This window comes from Chenopodium album, chromosome 12, assembly GCF_948465745.1.
Source record: "Chenopodium album chromosome 12, dcCheAlbu1.1, whole genome shotgun sequence".
NCBI classification, from domain to species: domain Eukaryota; kingdom Viridiplantae; phylum Streptophyta; class Magnoliopsida; order Caryophyllales; family Amaranthaceae; genus Chenopodium; species Chenopodium album.
Window position 1 is genome coordinate 14,611,221 of NC_137845.1, and position 14,230 is coordinate 14,625,450.

The 14,230-nt window shown below is 34.5% G+C and overlaps 1 pseudogene across 1 annotated transcript; it reads left to right on the forward strand.

Annotated features, from left to right (window-relative positions):
- Nucleotides 1-3,673: 3,673 nt before the first annotated feature.
- LOC145572100 (sucrose synthase-like) lies at nt 3,674-13,411 on the forward strand (annotated as a pseudogene). The gene is made up of 15 exons (XR_014096684.1): nt 3,674-3,931; nt 4,225-4,357; nt 5,967-6,118; nt 6,200-6,392; nt 6,766-6,884; nt 7,041-7,234; nt 7,708-7,803; nt 7,946-8,119; nt 9,791-9,907; nt 9,988-10,160; nt 11,017-11,241; nt 11,593-11,914; nt 12,155-12,399; nt 12,479-12,617; nt 13,010-13,411. The product of XR_014096684.1 is annotated as a sucrose synthase-like (transcript).
- The last annotated feature ends 819 nt before the right edge of the window (nt 13,412-14,230 follow it).

The following is a 14,230-nucleotide window of genomic DNA, read 5'->3' on the forward strand; positions in this document are numbered from 1 at the left end:
TTTTTGTTTGGTATAACAATCAATGGAATTATATTATTTTCTTCTTTTATTAATGTCGATTTAAAAAGTCGTGTTAAATTCGTGCTGTGACCAATTACTCTTTTCAATAGATATAGAAATTAGAATAGGAAAACATCCATTGATGAGTAGAAATTTGTATATAAACTTGTAAACAAATTATAAGGTGAAGTTTTGGCAAACTATTGTAAATTCGCTTTTAATAAAAGACAATACTGTTATTGTTGAAACGAAATTCATTTCTTCATAAAAGGTCATTATGAATCATGAATTCATCCAAATTGAATAATAAATGGGTGCATCGATAGAACGTTTATTTGGATGCTATAATTTTGTTTATAATGGAAATTGTTATAAAAGTAATAAAAACAATCCATCAATGACCATGGATCATATGATTTCTATCTCTTTATTTATATCTTACTTCGTATTAGATTCTTCCATTGATTAAGGGAAACTTAGGCAACATATACTAATCGTGTCGTGCCGGACCACCGCAGGTACCTGGAGGTGGCTTGTGTCGGGCCGTGCCGTGCCAATTTTTGGCACACCCCAGCTCACAGCACGGCACGACCCACGTGCCAAGCGGGCCGTGCCGTGCCGGGGATCGGGCCACCTCGGTTTTTTAATTTTTTTTAATATATATATATGTGTGTGTGTATATATATATATACCGTTGATATCTAATTGGTGGCGTGCCGGCGGGCCGTGCCACGGGCCAACTGACCATGCCGCCCGTCGTGCTCGTGCCTATTTTAAAAAAGTTTGTTCACGGCACGGCCCACGGCCCACACCTAGGCCGCCGTGCCGCTGGCGGGCTCGTGTTGGGCCGTGCCGGGCTAGTGCCGCCCGCGTGCCGCACAGCCCATGCCACCTTTACTAATGGTTTTAAAATCCTTCGTCTTTCAACATCCTAAAATATTACTTGATATAATTTCATATTAGTATTAGTATTTTGTTGAAATTTAAACTAGGCCAGGCTTAGGTTAGTTATTAGTTAAATAATTCTAATTATTTCCTTATTTTTAGGAAGTGAAACCAAAGATATGTGGGCATTCTATTAAAGCAAGTTCAATTGTTGTAGTTAGGGATTTCTTTGCAATTTAAAATAATGCTTAGCTACTAGCTTGAATATTATTGGAGCTAAAAAATGTAATTAGCTTGGTCAAGACAAGCTAATTTGCTTGGAAAAATATTTGCCAAAAAAGAATAAATAAAATGAAATAAAAAAAAGTTAAATGAGTTGAGGTTAATTAAACAGTAAGCAAGCTAATAACTAGCCATTGGATCTCAAAGTAGCTAAAATGACAATTATATTAAAAGTTTATGTGGCATGACAAGCTAATTTGACAATTAGTTTGCTGTTGAAGTTGCTCTTAATCTTTTGAGTAACCCCCTTAAGCAATCAACAAGTTATGTTCGTATCTAGAATTGTTTTCTAGGTCAAGTCATATCTATATAACTGTATTTATTCTGTGAATTGATTTGTCATTAGAATTGTGATTTATGGTGTGGAGCACAATATGACTCATGAGAAGTCAAGATTTATTATTTAATTTGATGAAATTATATACGCAAAACATGATAATTTATGTGTTAAGTTGCTCTTTGAATATATTATACTTCGACTCTGTTCTCATTAGATTATTTTCAGTTCAGTTCAGCTCTAATAAGTTCAGTTCAGTTCAGTTCAGTTTAGTTCAGCTCCTAATTTCCTTCTCTCATAAAATATTCAGTTCAGTTTAGCTCTAATAAATTCAGTTCAGTTCAGCTCATTTCAGTCAATGAGAACAGACTCTTCATCTATGCAAGTGATTAAGCCAATTTGTTTTAATCAACATGTTTGACCAATATAAGTTTATGTTGTACACTATGATTTCTAAATGTTGGTACATAAAAATTTTTTTCCTTTAACTCCGTCTCTAGTCTTTCGAGACCCTAATTCGATAGGGTCATATTCTCCTTGAAAAAAAAATTAAAAAAAAAAAAAAAAACTTTCATTTTTTTCTTTTTTTTTTTTTTTTTTTTTTTTTTTTGGAATGGCTCTCATGACTTAGCTTACATGTACGCATAAAAGATCAAATTAGTATGAAGAATAATGTTACAAGCATTGGCTGAAGCTTTGAATGATTGTAATTGAGAAATGAAATTGATTGGGAAATCTTGAATGAGTTTGGAAGTGTTTATGAAGACTTGAAGAAAATGATCTGAAGGATTTTAGGTATAAAATCAAGTTTGAAGGCTGTCAAACCATGTAAACTGATTGGTAAAGGACCCATATTTACAAGATTGAAATAAATTACTCGTTTTTTTTTTTTAAAAAAAAAAAGTTTAAATAGTGAAAGTACACTCATCCATCTATCACCATTTAGAAATTATCTGGAGTAATCATTTCACCCATCACCATCACTTAAAAATGAAAATTAATAGATATAACTTTTCAATTATTCACAATACCACATGCTGGACATAGTTTGAGAATTACTTGTATATATACTCCATATTTTATGATTATCTTTTTTAATGGTAGGAAGGAACTTGGATATACCTCAACGTTTACGATTTTTCGACTCTAATATTAGCAGGTGAGGCACTTGAAAGGAAGAGGGTATAGAAATACCTACTCCAATTAGGGGTGAGAAAAAAATCAGGTTACCCTATATCACAATCAAAGCATATTAGGAACCGCAAGTTTTGGAATTGTAACCAGAACCTGGATAAGAGGATCTGATTTTGAGTAGTTAATTGAGAACCTATTGTAAGTTGTAACAGATTCTTATTCAGGTTCTTAGTTTTTTGGACCAAAACCTATAGGGTGCTCTGTAACTAGCTAAAAGATATCACTTAAACTCAAAATATACACCAATCCAAGTCCAATTTAAAAAATAAATAAAAATAATAATTATAAATATATGTTTTAAATTTGCTAAACAACTACTTTTGCTTTGTTGTATTTGCAAGAAATAAAAGTTACGAAATATTAATTTGTTACCATCCACATTTTTTATCAAGCATATTAAAAACAGGGTCCCTTGAACTCATTTTCCAGGAATCTGCTCAATAGGTTCCAGTTCCCATTGAAAAATCTGTTGTAACATGTTCTGGTTCCAATTCTAGCAATTTTAATAAGATGCCGTGTTATGCTCATCCCTAACCCCAGTCACCTTCATTTGGAATGAAGGATGTGAACCCCAAACCTTGAAGTTGAGGTAAAAACCTTAAGTGAGTTAACATTTTGTTGGTACTCCATACTTATCATTATATGAAATGTGAATTGGAATTTTGTACTCCTGTCCCATATTGTTTATTCAAACACTGTTATCAACTAAATAACTGTTATTCAAATCGATTTACAATTGCTTGTAACGGTGAATTAGAATTAGAATTTTGTACATCCATCATCCCACATTATTTGTAATTCCTTCGTCCCATATTATTTATCAATTACACAATTATAAATATTTTGAAATTACTCCGTATTATTAAACAATGTAACCAACTAAACTAACTATCACCCGAACGGACCGAACCGATCCACTATTGGCCAGTCATAATCGCACCCGGAAATGTAAACACGCAGACGACAGTTAGCAAGTAAAGAGCTGATGGTATTTTCCCAAAGTTATCCTTTATTGTACCACTTGTTCCTCTCTTATTCCGCCATCTTTCACTTTCTTTATTTTCTCTCTCCTCCTTATTCTCCCCTTTATTTATCCTCTCTATTTCTGATCATTATTACCATTACAATAATATTTTTCATCTCTTTCAAGAACAGTTTTTTTCCAGATTCTGCTAAATTCAGTCAGATCATATTCAAAATGGCGCCTAAGCTTACCAAAATTCCTAGCATGCGTGAGAGAGTTCAAGATACTCTCTCTGTTCATCGTAACGAGCTTGTTTCTCTTCTCTCTAGGTTCGATTTTTTCGTTTTTTTTTTAATGGTTTTGATATATACAGCCCTTAATTCAATCTATAAACATTTAATAAACCCGTGTTTCTAAAATATGGTACGTATTTGTAAAAGTACGTGTGCGACAAAATTACGTGTCAGTCGATATTATTATGTTTGGTTGATCTTAATAATAATGATTGATGTATTAGATTTTAGATTCTTATGGAATATATTTGTACTAAGTATATATATTGATTTATTTTATTTTGTTGTTGATGATTTTGGTGGTGAATGATTGAATGATATTAATATAGGTATGTGGCACAAGGAAAATGTTTGTTACAACCCCATCATTTGATTGATGCATTGGAACAAATAATTGGTGAAGATAAAGGAAAGCAAATTCTTAGAGATGGTCCTTTTAGCGAAGTTCTTAGGTCTGCTCAGGTGATTTTTCTTCATTTGTTTGAATATTTTTCGCTTTGATTTTGATTGTACTCTGTTTTTGTGTTTGGTATAAATATGTTCTGTAATCAACTAATCAGTAATCACCCATTTGTTTTGTTAGCACGGAATTACCCGGTCGTTGTATAGTGTATACTCTCTCCGTCCCAAATTAATAGACATGTCAGTATGTCACCCACTTGTCTTACCTCATTATAATTAAGGAATTCACAATGTTTGTAGTGATTGGTGAATTCACAATGTTTGTAGTGATTGGTAATTTTGTAACACGTATTCTATCTACTTTAGTGGCGGTATGTTTGGAAATTTAACCATATTTATTGTTATAGTACGTTGGAGTGGATGTAACAATTTTGTCCGAACATCTAAAGCATGACAATTATTTGTGGACGGTGGGAGTACTTATATACGTATATTGCTTATCGAAAATAGTCGTGGCAAATGATGATTCTGGATCCTTAGTACTTGAAGTAAGACATTTAATAAGAGACAAACTTGGGTTTTGTAAGATAGTGTGTTGCCACCGCTTTAAGATGTGAGCTTTTTTACAGTAATAATTGAAGGGACCGATAGAATGTCCTCAAATTATTTACGTGTCTTTGTGCGCATGATTGGGGAGTTGATCATGTTATCGAATGATGGAGAACATTACACAAAAAATGTAGTCAAAACTGCCTGATATGGTATGATCTAGCCCTTGTCACACTTATCCAATTAAAAAGGTGGGGGACATCAAACTTAGGTGTCGAATGAGACGTATTTAGTATCTTTATCGGTTAATTCTTGGAATGTTTTGGTTGTACGTGCCAAGCGGTCCAAATCGATGTGGATATTGTTACTTGTTTTAACAAATTACGAAGTAGTCGAAACTCAATAGTCATTGGCAAATTTTGAGTAATGTTTGCTTGTAATGGATCGTAATTACTTTAAAGATTATGTTTAACAATTGTATCACTACTTTGTAATTGCAGTATTTTTTAACAAATTATTGGTAAAATTTATAAACACTTGACCACCAAAGTTAAACAAGAAGGTTTTTTTTTTTTTTTTTTTTTTTTTTTTTTTTTTTTTGTGACAGATGATATATTAACTAGACCTCTAAAATGGCAAATTGATTTGTACAATGTGCTTATTCATTCTATTTAACTATTCGATTTGTTATATTTATCTAAAACACTACTTACCAAACAGATGTTAACAACTGCATAGATTATAAACAAGGAAATGTCCTCTTTAATACTTTAGCTATTAGCTTATGGTTGTGTATTGTTTGGTTTTTAGGATGCTTTTGTTGTATTTTTGGATGTACGGAGTATTGTATTCTCAAACTATGGATATTAATGATTGGAGGTGGTGATTTGGAGGTTGAAGAGACGTTATTTGAATACTCCAATAAATTTTTACGTGAAACCTATAAGAATTGTTAATTTTAACCGCAAACAAGGGAAGTTGTTTTTTATTTTTTATTTTTATTTTTTGGTTCCACAATTAGTGTAATGATGACTCGTGGAACTTTTGACAGTGATCTCTGATTATTTAGCCCTATTATCTTTTGTCAATCTTTAATGTGTTTGGCTTTGTTTTATGGTAGGAAGCAATAGTTGTTCCTCCCTTTGTTGCTATAGAACTCCGTCCAAGACCTGGAGTTTGGGAATATGTTCGTGTCAATGTCTATGAACTTAATGTGGAGCAGTTAACTGTATCTGAGTATCTCCATTTCAAGGAAGAACTTGAGGATGGAAAGTGAGTATAAGATCTTAAAATTTGATGAATCTGATAGCAAAATTCATGTCCTGATATTCATATTCATTTAATGTGTGATAGGGCTGATGACCACTATACGCTTGAGCTTGATTTTGAGCCTTTCAATGAGTCGGTTCCACGTCCAACACGTTCTTCATCAATTGGTAATGGTGTTCAGTTCCTCAACAGACACCTATCATCCATTATGTTTCGCAACAAAGACTGCTTGGAGCCGTTACTTAATTTCCTTCGAGTTCACAAACACAAAGGAGTTGTAAGTTAACACTGTTATTGTCCACTACTCTGAGAATGTTAATGATTACAACATGAATGTTACTCCCTCTATCCGTAAATACTAGTCAGAATATATATCTGGAAAAGTTAGAAGTTAGAACACATATTTTTAAAGAATAATGGTTTGTGGATGATTTTTCCGAAATGCTTTACTGATTAAGTAGCGGGGATGCGACAATAATCCTACTATTAAGAAATAATTCATCTAGTATAATTATGTCATACCCCTAATTATGAAGGGTCAGAGTAAAGTGACCATTAGTTCCGGATGAAGGGAATAATAATACCAGCTGTTGCTTGTATGATTGGCTAGGTCTGAGGATGATGTAGGTAACTTGCAAGTGATTGTGCAGGTCATGATGTTGAATGATCGGATACAAACTATATCACGGCTTCAGTCTGCATTGTCTAAAGCTGAGGATCATCTAACCAAGCTTCCACCAGATACACCTTACTCTGAGTTTGAATTTGAGTATGAAATATATTGTTGCATGCAGATGCCTTCTAATTAGCATGTCTTCTTCTATACTTTTGTCTTTAACTGAGTTCAACTCTTCCACAAATAAAGAGTTGGTTGCTTGATTTGAGATTTGAGTTTATAATTCCACTATTTACCATGTGCATGCAGACTCCAAGGTATGGGTTTTGAGCGAGGTTGGGGAGACACTGCAGAAAGAGTTTTAGAGATGATGCATTTACTACTAGACATCCTTCAGGCTCCTGATCCCTCCACATTAGAGACATTTTAATGTGGTTATTCTGTCTGTACATGGATACTTTGGCCAGGCACATGTACTGGGCTTGCCCGACACTGGTGGGCAGGTATGAGGCTAATTTTCTGCTTTATGAGGGGAGTTTTATTTTTTATGCACTATTCTTTTCCTGGTCCACAGTTTGCCCTTAAAGTTTGAACTGATAGGTATTGTTCAGAGGTTGGGAGTTTCAGTAGATTATGTCCTCTGGATTAGATAGACTGTGTAAGAATGTATATAGTCTATAAAGTATAAAGGCTCAGAGGTGCAATGACTCACTGAATTGATACCATGATAGAGATCCTTGTGCAGCTCGTGGCGCTTCAGTGTGCCTCATGAAGTGAGTCACAATTTATGGGTGAAAAAAAGAATTGCCTAGGTGTTCCTTGGCTGTACCTCTTTTTATTCAACTCACCTAGGCAAAAATGTGTTTGACCTCCATGGCCTTGCTCCTCAGCAAGGCGCGCCTTTTTAATTTTTATACACTGCTTTGTAATGTGTGCAAATGGTGCTAACCTTTCTGCTCTTTTCCTCGAGTTGTAGATTGTTTATATTCTTGATCAAGTGCGAGCATTGGAACATGAAATGCTCCAACGAATAAAGAAGCAAGGACTGGATGTGACTCCTAGAATTCTTATTGTAAGACTAGTTCTCTAATCCTAGAGCTTGGGCTAATACTTTATGTGTGTGTGTGTGTGCCGGGCAGCCGGGGGGGGGGGGGGGGGGGGGGCGGCAACAAAGTGGTGGCTGTAGCTAATAAATTTGATGTTCATCATTCTAGGTGACTCGGTTGATTCCTGATGCTAAAGGGACCACATGCAACCAGCGTTTGGAAAAAGTCAGTGGAACGGAGTACGCCAGTATCTTGAGGGTTCCTTTCCGATCAGATAAAGGAATCCTTCGTAAATGGATATCTAGGTTTGATGTCTGGCCTTATCTAGAAACTTTTACTGAGGTAAATCCTTACTATCAGTAAAATGACTTATAAATCTGCATATGGTGTCTCATTCATGTTTGGGAGATCTGCCTGCTGCGTAAGAGTTTTAATTCAGGTGTATGTGTGCTACATTCCATGTTAATGTTTGAATTTCTTATTTTTCATCTAAACCTGGTGAAGAATAAAAATTTTGCCCCCTCCTGTTAATGTTTGAATTTCTTATTTTTCTTTTTATGTTGGATGGCCTCTACTTCTCACAAAACCAAACTTCAATTTTGATACCAGTCTCCATTACATGCAACTATCCAAGAGAGACTGGCTTCTCTTAACTTGCCTGCATTACGTAGAGAATATAAAGGAATTGATGGTTGGGGCTGTATAGTCCTGTCTGTCCTTGTTAGATATGATATAATGGCATTTTATTGATTATTGAAATTAAACGTAGATGAGCAAATGAGATATGCTATATGTAGTTACTATTTCACGAATATCATTGCAATGAATTAGATTGGGATATATCATTGTGGCAGAGTGACATGCTCACTTACCTAACTTTTTGCCTCCTGGCTTGTAACTATTTTTCTTGCCAAGTCTTCAGTGGGTTGTATGTGGTGGGGGTTGGAGTTTGGAAGATGGTATATGTGCTCTATCAGAAAACTTAGGTTTGTAAGGTGTTTCCTTTGCTAGAATGTAGGTTGCATGAATTATGTGTGCAAATTTATTATACCTTTAATATAAGGAAATCTCTCAACATTACAGGAATGAAGCTTTATTTTTTGTTTGTACAATTGATTTTGCCTCTCCAAACCTTTGCAAATGTCTAGTTTTACTTTGTTAGAATGGTAGTACAGTTCTGATTCCTGACATCCCGCAAGTACTGATTTACTGAATGCATGGTTTTAATTCTGTCAATGTTAAATGCACTTAGGTGCTGGCGTGCTGCTATATTGGTTGAACTTTGTATGTTGCTGCCTTGTGTATCCTTAGCCTTTTTAGTATAAAGTACTCACTGATGATGTGTGTTGATTTTAGTGACTAGTCAAATGCCAAAGTTATTACTGTTGAACTTAATTTTTAATGTCGAGTTGGAGTGCGGTAATGTTGAGACATAGATTATTCTGCCAATTATTATGTTATTTATTATTTGTACCATATGCCAATAGACACACTTTTGACTGGCATAAGCCTATCAAAATATGACTTATAGTTTCAGACTGTGTTAATCTCTCAGATGATCATGATGCTAACTTCATATATTTCCGTTCATGTAACCTTTGGAAATGGTAAATAATATCCACTCTCTATACAGCTCCGAGGAAGTCACGTCACCCATACCAGATGTAACTTATGCTAGCCTTCCACTGGTTCATTTGTCCATTTATAACATATATTTTTAGTGATTCAAATTTCTTCATGATATTCTATATGCTAGCCTTCCATTGGCCCATTGATATGTGGTTCTACCTGATGATCCTTGATCTCCAATTCTCCATTTTCTTGTGATGAGATATAATATCCAGTCGTAGCTGTAATGTGTGAAAGGAACCAAAGAATTTACATTAATGGAATTATCCAACTTAAATATTATACGTAGTAGATAGGAATATGGACATGGTGCATGTGCTTATTGTTGTTGAGTTCATATGCTATTCATAATCATATATAAGCTGTGAGTTATGTTTTTTTCAGGATGCAGCTGGAGAAATTATTGGCGAGTTACAGGGTCGTCCAGATCTGATAATTGGAAACTATAGTGATGGGAATATTGTTGCTTCTTTATTGTCCTACAAGATGGGTGTCACCCAGGTCTAGCCTAATTTAGTTTTCTTTTTTAAGGGCTTTTTTTTCTTCATTTCCTTTCATATTTATCTCTCTATGTTATGTAGTTTCAGTGCAATATAGCCCATGCATTGGAGAAGACCAAATATCCAGATTCTGATATTTATTGGAAAAAATTTGAGGAGAAATACCATTTCTCTTGCCAGTTCACAGCTGACTTGATGGCAATGAATCATGCTGATTTTATCATTACGAGCACGTACCAAGAGATAGCTGGAACGTAAGTACAAAACTGTCACTTTTAACAGTCCAATGCAATAACATCAGATCACTGACTTGTTAGATTACTGTGAAATATAAATCAAAAACATTCATAACTTGTGTCAGATCATGCGATCATTTGTAATTGAGTGCAGTAATGGCATCTTATGTGTGGTTTAGTGGTTACGGGAAAATGTTTGAACTTTACATCAAGCCTGATCTACTATTGTGTCTAAATTAAACTGAATTCAAGAGTCTAGTCTTGCCTTGTGGCAACTTTCTTGCACTACTACTGTGTTTGGACGTCTATTATAAGTATAAAATGTAAGGCTGTAGTGTGTTTAAATCTTATAAGCTGTTTGTTGTCTCAGAGAGAGCTCCAAGTATATTCTTCTCTCTAAAATTAGATGTATCAACCTCAGAGTAACTCTCAATTCCTAAATAAATGAATCACATTCTACTTTTAGGATGCACCAGAGAAGTCTTTAGATTATTTTTTCCTGTCATTCAGCTAGTTACCCAACAACCATAAAGGAATTTTTGTTGCAGTTATGCCGACTTGCTGAGATCTTAGGTACATTAGGTTGCAAATCCTAATGCCCTTTCCCAATTTTTGTTTTGGCCTCTCTATTAAAATAAATCTATTGATCAAGTTTCTCTGATTAAGACTTGAGATGTTATTTTACTGTTTATGTTTTGTTTTGTCGATATTACTGTTTTGTATGCTATTTTCTGTTTCCAGAGTTGAAAATTACTAGTACGTCTCTGTTTATAGACTAAAACCTGTTGCAAGTTCTAAATGTGCTTCCTACTTTTAACTGTGATTATAAGTTTACTTAATGAATAATTACCTAAATACAAATTTTTCTTTTCAGGAAAAATATTGTTGGCCAATATGAGAGCCACAAGGCCTTCACTTTACCAGGGTTGTATCGGGTGGTTCATGGGATTGATGTCTTTGATCCCAAGTTTAATATTGTCTCACCAGGGGCCGACATGACCATCTATTTCCCATTTTCAGAGAAGGAGAACCGGCTAACTGCACTTCATAGCTTCATAGAGGATCTCTTATTTAATCCTGAACAGAACGATGAACATATGTAAGCTCCTGCTCTTTTTTTATTAACATCAATCACATGGAACCCATATCATGCAACTAGCATTTGAAATGTTTATGAACGTCGTTCATCTTTTAGCAAATAAGTGACTATACTACTGTATTATGACAATTCAACTACTATACTACTGTATTATTACAATTCAACATTTACTATGTCTAGTTTGTTGAACAGAATTTGTTGCCTCAGAGAGAAATGTTTTTGGACCTGTGATTATAGTAAACCATAAGGAAAATCTAAAATTATAAAAATAGACTTAATGGCAGCTTGATGTCTCTCAGCTTTATATGCAAATTGTATTTATTGCTTATCTACCATTTTTCATCATTGCAGTGGTGTACTTGATGACACCTCAAAGCCAATGATATTTTCCATGGCGAGGCTAGACCGTGTGAAGAACATAACAGGACTGGTAGAGTGCTACGCAAAGAATGCTAAACTCAGGGAACTGGCAAACTTGGTTGTGGTTGCTGGGTACAATGATGTAAAAAAGTCTAATGACAGGGAAGAGATTGCTGAAATTGAAAAAATGCACAATCTTATCAAGGAGTACAAATTGAATGGCCAGTTCCGTTGGATAGCTTCTCAAACTAATAGAGTAAGAAATGGTGAACTTTATCGCTACATCTGTGACAAAGGAGGTATTTTTGTGCAGGTATGCTTTACATTTAATCTGTATTGCTATTTTTTTTCTATATTATATCAAATAAGTAAAACAAGTGTTCATATGACACGCAGATATAATCTATATGTTGGAGATATAGGCAAGATGAAGTATTAGAGTACAAATATTGTAACTCCCATTAAAATTACTCTGACAAACTTTCATTAATCAAAGCCATAACATAAATTCTCATCACCAAAACTCATAGAATGCTTTATTTATGACTTGCAGCCTGCATTTTACGAAGCATTTGGGCTTACAGTTGTTGAAGCAATGACTTGTGGTCTACCAACATTTGCTACATGCCATGGTGGTCCTTCTGAGATTATAGAAGATGGTGTTTCAGGATTTCATATTGATCCATATCATCCTGATCAGGCCGCGCAGCAGATGGCTGAATTTTTTGCAAAATGCAGGGAGGATCCTAGCTACTGGAATAAAATATCTGACGCTGGGTTACAAAGGATCAAAGAAAGGTTAGCATCAAGCCATCAATAATATTTAAAAGCACGCGTAGAGGCAGGTTGCTTACTTGGTTTGAGTTTTAAATTGCAGGTATACCTGGCAAAAGTATTCTGAAAGGTTAATGACCCTAGCAGGAGTATATGGATTTTGGAAATATGTCTCCAAACTGGAGAGAAGAGAGACTCGGCGTTATCTTGAGATGTTCTACATTTTGAAGTTCCGTGATCTGGTCAGTTCATTTCTTCTCTGTCCATGTCTTTATAGCTTATCTTTCCCATTTTTATCTCCTTCAGGTTTGTATGTGCCTTTCGAACTTATAATCTGTACTTAAAGAGGAATTTTTTTCCCTCGAAATTTCTTGAAAATCAAGTTAAATAATCAGATCACGCTTTTCTCCAGAGAGTAGTAAATGTGATGATTATTCAGGATGTAGGCTATATTTCAGCATGCTTTACCGCGCACCTGGAACTATTGCACCGAGTGTAGCATTCTTTTGAAATACTTGTATTATATATTAGGAGATAGCTATTATAATCTGGTGTATCATGCATATTCTATGAAAATAGTTAGTGTAATGGTTAAAGTATAACTGAAAGTAATAACATATGGTTGTTATTCCAGGCTAAGTCTGTTCCCCTGGCAATAGATGACGAGCCTTCTTCCACAGATGCAGTTGCGACATTTCGTGGACCTTGAAAGCTGTTGCTTACTCTGATGTATAATTATGTTTACATCCTCAGGGAACAAATAAGTGTTGCCTATACTAGGTTTCACCTGTAAGTATTTTCTTTATGCAAATAAAGAGTGACATAATGTAATTTTGTTGATGATTTGTGTTCTCGTGGAAATCGGGATCACTCTGTTCATTTTTAGTCTGCATGGCGCAGAATGTATCATTATGATAACATGTTTTAGTGTTCGAAGTACCAGTGTATTGTAAATAAACGAAATGTGTTTTGAATGTGAGTATCCAGGGCTCATGAAAGAGTTGGATACGAAATCGTTGTAAATATTGTAAGTTTAATGTGCCAATGAGCATAGTTTGATCCTAAATCTAAGCATCGTTGTCCTTGATAGAAATGTAAGGAGTGTGACTTGCTGCTACCATTAAGGGCTTTTGGAGTAACTCAACTCTACCCCAACTTGAGGATGGCTCTTGCCAGAGTCACTTTAATTTATTCGTAAGGTTAGTTATACTCTGTATCTCTTTAAATAGGAAATGCTACAATTATTTTACATTTTTATAAAACGGTTAAAGAGACGAGTGTTGTAAGTATTTGAAAATAGATGTCAATCCAGAAAAAAGGAAATAGAATGCACTATAGTCCCCCTATTCTATAGCCTCATATGAGAGTCAAGATTGGCTTAGTGCTTGAAGGCCCTCCTTCCACTCTGAGAGGGCTTCGATTCTCACCCCAAGCAAATATAATCCCTAATTTCCACCCAATTAATGTATTTCGCAAAAATAGTATATTTCCATACCCACTTATTATGATATGGAGCAAAGTCAAATAAACTTCTAAAATTTAAAAGTAGGGCAAAATTTGGGAGAGAGAAATAACCAAACACAAGTTACCCAACTTGTAATTTTGTGAATATAAAAGTACTATGAAATTTTAATTTTCAAATGATGGTGGAAATACAAGTTCAAACATGTTCAATTATTGGAATTAAATCCATAAGTAATTAAAGGAACTTTTTACTTTAATCCATAAGTAATTAAAGTAACTTTTTACTTATGACTAAATTCCATTGATATATTTTTCATATAACCAATCAAATATGTTTGAAAGATTCATTTTTTACTTTGATATATTCAATTTAGTTTGTCTACTTCTCTAG